The following is a 5,823-nucleotide window of genomic DNA, read 5'->3' as shown; positions in this document are numbered from 1 at the left end:
CTCTGCCACAATGATTTACCCAAGCACATGTGGATTATCAACTATGGGCTGAGATTTAGGAAACTACCAACCAAAGAAAATTCTACTTAAGTTTTTTATCAGGTCTTTGCACAAAGGTAGCCAAAAACAATTTAAATGCTATTAAGTAGAAGAATGGAAATACAAATTCATTTTAAAAATACTTTTTTAATCCAAGTTTTACAGTTAAACCTCAGTGAAAAGAAAATGGAGCAAAAAGTAAATATGGCCTATTATCTTCAAGAACAATAAATTCTGAAATGGAAATAGGGTAGGACTATCATTGTATAGAATCAGAATAATTCAGTTTAATCTAAAATTGGAATTTATTGAGTAGACATTGCAAATGTAGGTAAATTGATAGAAGCTATAAATGTATGCCTCTGAACTATTAGATTATATATATTGCATGTAACTGAAATCATAAATAAGTTTAGTTTTTTGGAAAATGGATATGTAGTCTAAATTTAAATCTTGACAAACAAAATTCTCTGAATTTTTCTGTGGAGGAAACAGGACTAAGAAAAGAGTTTTTAAAGAGGTATGCATCCATATGAAGCAGTCATATTGTGCATTCAAAAAAAGGTAAGAAATTCTGGAATTGCATGAAAAATATTTAACAAGTGTAAAGCATTATAAAGGCTCCCCATGCTGCTCTGGTTGGGATTTAGACAGGTAAGCCTAGTCCAGAGTGATGTCTAATGGCGTAAGTAGACTTTTGCCTCTGTAATAATTCAACTCTCATTAAAATAACTCAAGATTATTCACCAGCAGGTGAAAAGACTCCAGAAAAGAACAGTGGAGTGACAAGTCTTTTGAGAACTAAAATGCAAACTGGATCAGAGCTTTCCCTCCTCCATTCTCTTGGCAAAAGAGAATGCAAAGTAATGAAAAGGGTCCCATCTCTTGACTGGAAAGTTTGCAAAGTCACCACTCAGAAGACAAGATAGAAAAGAGGCCGTTAACCAAAGGCATTAATGCTGCCACTCAACCTGGAAATCCAAAAGCATCTTCCAACTCAAAAGTCCTTTTTAAATAAAAATCTGAAGATAAACAAGGAAATATGTATTTTAGGGTTACTTTCTTCAGATTCAGACCTATGGGAAAAAAGTATAGGAATCCATTCATAGTTGGATGTAGACTAGTCATGTATGTAGACACTGTATGCTGGAGACAGAAGGCTAAGGCAGCACTCTGGGCCAGTTTCCAAGGAGAACACAAACAATCCCCTAACTGTGTGTAATAGAGCTCAGTACAGGGCACAATAGGACCTGGAAAACCATCTAAGTATTATCCAAGCATTGTTTTGAAGGACTGGAGAGTGAGGAGAAAGTCTAGACAGGGGAACAGCAAAGGAGGAAGTCTGATGTTCAATGGACACCTTTCCTCTTGTTCTACCTCAATGACATGAGACCTCTTTAGTGACACAACACAGAACTCACCTCTCTTTTGGATTTTTTTTTCATTCTCCCCTCCTTCCTTGATCACCTCTTCATCAACCACTAGTCAAGCATATACTACCTAGTTTACGCCGTATCCATCTTATCTCTCCTGTTTTCTGCTTCCAGGATTCATTAAGACATTGCATCTCACTCTCCTGATCTTCCTCCAAGGGCTTAGATAGAACTTTGTTTTTAATTTTCATGAAAATAAGAAGCACACATTAAAATTGAAAGCACTGACAATCTGATCACAAATTCTTGCTATTTAACTAATCAATCAAAAAGAATAAGGTTTCAAAAGCTGATGCTAGACTATAGCAAAAGAAAGTTCCACAGGCAACAATTTCCTTTTCAAATTTTTGATGGTATTGATTTAATAAAATGAAATAAAACAGAAATGCATGTAAACACATAAAGGTATCTGTAATAAGCACTTTTGTCCATAAAGTTGCATAATGAAATACAAACCCTCTGCCAATTTCATTAGGGATCTATTAAGCTAGCAGGACTCTAATATACAAATAGAACAATTATCTTCTTCAACAGCAGGAGGATAATTTACCAGAAGAGGAAACCATTTAGATGGCACAATTAAGTTATATTTCTTCTTTTCTTGCCGATAAATTAAAGAGATGAACATTAACGTTATTTATTGTTTTCACAGTTTACCCTTGTTTTTACTCCTTGCCTACTTTTACCAAAACTTACTATTAAGTTCCTCCTATGGTATCAGACACTGTGGCCATTTGACTGGCTATTCCCCATTTCCTCCTTACTAAAAGAAACTAGTCCCAACCCTAGCTTCAGAAGCAAAGCATGATGGACCGAGCCCGACACAGTAGCTCTATTCTATCTCAGCAGGAAAAATGTCCTGTGATTTCCCCCCGCTAGGCAGAAGAGTATGTCTACCAAATACATGGAGATAAGAAAACGATGTTCAACTTTCTCCTTAATCTTATGGAAGCTTCCAGACATGTGGGACCACAACAAAACTCTAGTAACCAAGAGGAAAAGGTACCATGTGATAGACACATGGTAGCAGTAATTTAGATCTCAATGATTTCACTGTACTCCCTAATTAACTGAGGTGAGAACATCGCTACCCTATGCAATAAAAACATATTTTTTATGCTTAATTCTTTGCTGGGTTGTCCCAGTTACAGCAAAAAGAGCTTAAAGTAAGCAATATACTCTAGCTACAAATGTCTTCATTGTCAACTTTTATAAGGCATGATGGCATAGAAGCAATTATGCATCTGTCCACTCCATATGGAATAAAGACAATATATCATCATGGAATAGTGAGCACTCTATAATAAATTAGCCCTCATGAAGCAATTCAGACAAATCAAACACATTATACAGAGATTCAATCTGTGAGAAATACTGGTAGGATGATTTGTCTGGCTTGTTACACATTTAGAGGCTGAAGGGACAACGGAATGGCCATATTGTAATTAACTAATAATTTTAAAACTTTGTTGAAGAGACCATCATTCTTAAGTTACCCTCACAAAGATATGTGGATTCCTATGTCCACTGTTCACTACTCTAAGACAAACAAACAACTTAATTGCATGTCAACATATTTTAGGGACTTTTCTCACCAAAATTAACTATGCTATAACAGATGTGTTATTCTGTATTATTACCTCTATAATATATTCTGTAACATCATTTTGTAAACCTCAAGTATATTGAATAAAATTTGGTTTATAATGGCTGAAAGACACTTAAGGAAATGCTCAACATCCTTAGCCATAAGAGAAATGCAAATCAAAACAACTCTGAGATTATATCTTATACATGTAAGAATGACCAGGACCAATAGCACTGCTGACAACTTATGATGGATAGGTTGTGAGGTAAAGGGAACTCTCCTGCATTGCTGGTGGGAGTGAAAACTGGTATAGCCCCTCTGGATATCAGTATGGTGATTTCTCAGAAATTGGGAAACAACCTAGCTCAAGACCCAGTAATACCGCTTTTGGGTATATACTGAATGGATGCCCAATGGTACCATAAGGACATGTGCTCAGCTGTGTTCATAGCAGTATTGTTTGTCATAGCCCAAACCTGGAAACAACCTAAATGCCTCTCGACCAAAGAATGGATAAAGAAAATGTACTCCATTTACATAATGGAGTACTACACAGCAGAAAAAAATGACATTTTGAAATTTTTGGGCAAATGGATGGATCTAGGAAACATAATATTGAGTGAGGTAACCCAGACACAGAAAGACAAATATCATATGTACTTAATCATAAGTGGCTTTTAGGCATAAAGCAAAGAAAAACCAGTCTACAATTCACAATCCCAGAGAACCTAGACAACAATGAGAACCCTAAGAGAGACATACATGGATCTAATCTACATGGGAGGTAGAAAAAGACAAGATCTCCTGAGTAAATTGGGAGCATGGGGACCATGAGAGAAGGTAGAAGGAGAGGGGAGAGGAAGGTACTGGAGTGGAGAAAAATATATAGCTCCATAAAAAACAATAAAAAATAACAAAAAGAGTCAACTAAATTATTTTCCCTTCTTCTATGAAAAAGACAAATTATTTCTCAACTAACATGCTAAGCAGAAAATTGTAATTATCCTGTGGATACATTGTGAGTTAACAGATTTCTCAGATTGTCTCAGTTGTTGAACTAGCAAATCACATACTTCCTTATTAATCCTACAAGTACTTAGCTTCTATGTCCAAATTTCATAGTCTACAATATCAAGATAAATGTATGAATAATCTCACAGACTCACATGAGGCTAACGAAGCAGTACATGTAGCGTTCATGTATATAAAGAGGACTCGTTATCATAGGCTATCATTACCATCCTCCTTTGAATGGGTTTTATTTGTAATCTCTTAAAGAGACACTTTTCTGACCCCAAGTTGCTTTGGCTTTGGAGTCCAGCATAAAAAAAAATCAGGATTCACTGAAAAGGGGGGGAGGGAGCGCAGAGGCCATTGCTGTGTAATCCTTATGTGTTGTCCATACTGCAAATCACCTCAAATTTTAGAGCGACAGCTGTTACTGTTTATCAGGTTCACATCAAACATCAGTGCTATTGATACAATGAACGCCTGGGTTCCTGATAGAAAATCCTTTAGGCGATGCTTAGCAGCATCCAGCCTTGGCATCTCCTTTCAGGCATTCTCGGATCAGTTCTGCCTGTGAAATAAAGGAATCGGGATGGATGACCTTTACGGTCCTTTTAAAGTCTCACATTTCACCCTTGTTATGACCCCCATGGATACAGGATAGATTGCCTGTATTGATTACACCTTAAGAGTGGAGCTGAGCTAGGTCCTATTTAATCAGTCCTACAGGGCACAGATTCTTTTTTTTTTCCCTGCTATAAAATTTAGAAAGCTCAGAATCAGAGAGGTTAAATGATTTTCCCAGCACACCATCTGGCATGTTTATAATTTCCTGTTGCAGATTGCTTATTTCTAGCCACCAACAAATGGCTAAATTGAGAGTAAGTCTGGAATGTAATGACGCAGCCCCAGCATGGTAGTACACTTTCAAACCTGCAGATACCTGTGCTCAGTCCACACTTTTCCTTAAAAAACTTTTCAACTTGAAAGCAAAAAGCATCAAACTACTTTTTCACTTCTATTTTTTTCTGTTATTTTTTAGACAAGCATGATCCAGGATTTGTTATTCTAGAGACATGGTCTTTGTCATTTTTCACCATTGTACTCTAAATGAGAATTTGCTTTCAGTACACGTTCTCACAATTCTAAACAAGATTCTTTATGGTCAGAAATGTTTGAAATAAGCAATTCTTAATATCATTTGATTTTTGACATTTTTATTGGATTTTTTAAAGTTTCTAGTTCACTTAACAGCTGGACATCTAACACATATATCATTTTATTTTGAAAAATGAGAGTGTATTATAGAAGCCACCCACTTGCCATTGTAATAGATAGAATTACTGATTATATACACCCTTCTCAGTAGCAAGAGGATACACAATTGCCTCCTACGACTCTGATAACAAGATGGCAGTTACAATTGGCACCTAGAGAAACAATACATAATTGCCATCCACTAGCCGAACAGAAAGAGAGGGACAGAGAAATTATCCGCACAATAGCCCAAGCAGCAGACAGAATCAACAACCCTCAATCCTTACTTATTTTGAGCGGAAGAGAAAGAAGGCAATTTGCTCTCAGAAGTAGCATCTCAGAAGAAATCTTTTGTTGAAAGATAACTCATATTATATCCTTTACAAGTTCCTTTGCACATGCTGCCAAAGGAAAAGGGTGAATATGAAATCCAAGAGCCAAAGGGGTTAAACCCAACCCTCAGATATCAGGAAAACAAATTATGGTGACTTTGGCAAT

Source organism: Microtus ochrogaster, chromosome 1, assembly GCF_000317375.1.
Source record: "Microtus ochrogaster isolate Prairie Vole_2 chromosome 1, MicOch1.0, whole genome shotgun sequence".
Lineage (NCBI taxonomy): Eukaryota > Metazoa > Chordata > Mammalia > Rodentia > Cricetidae > Microtus > Microtus ochrogaster.
This window is presented reverse-complemented; position numbering follows the sequence as displayed.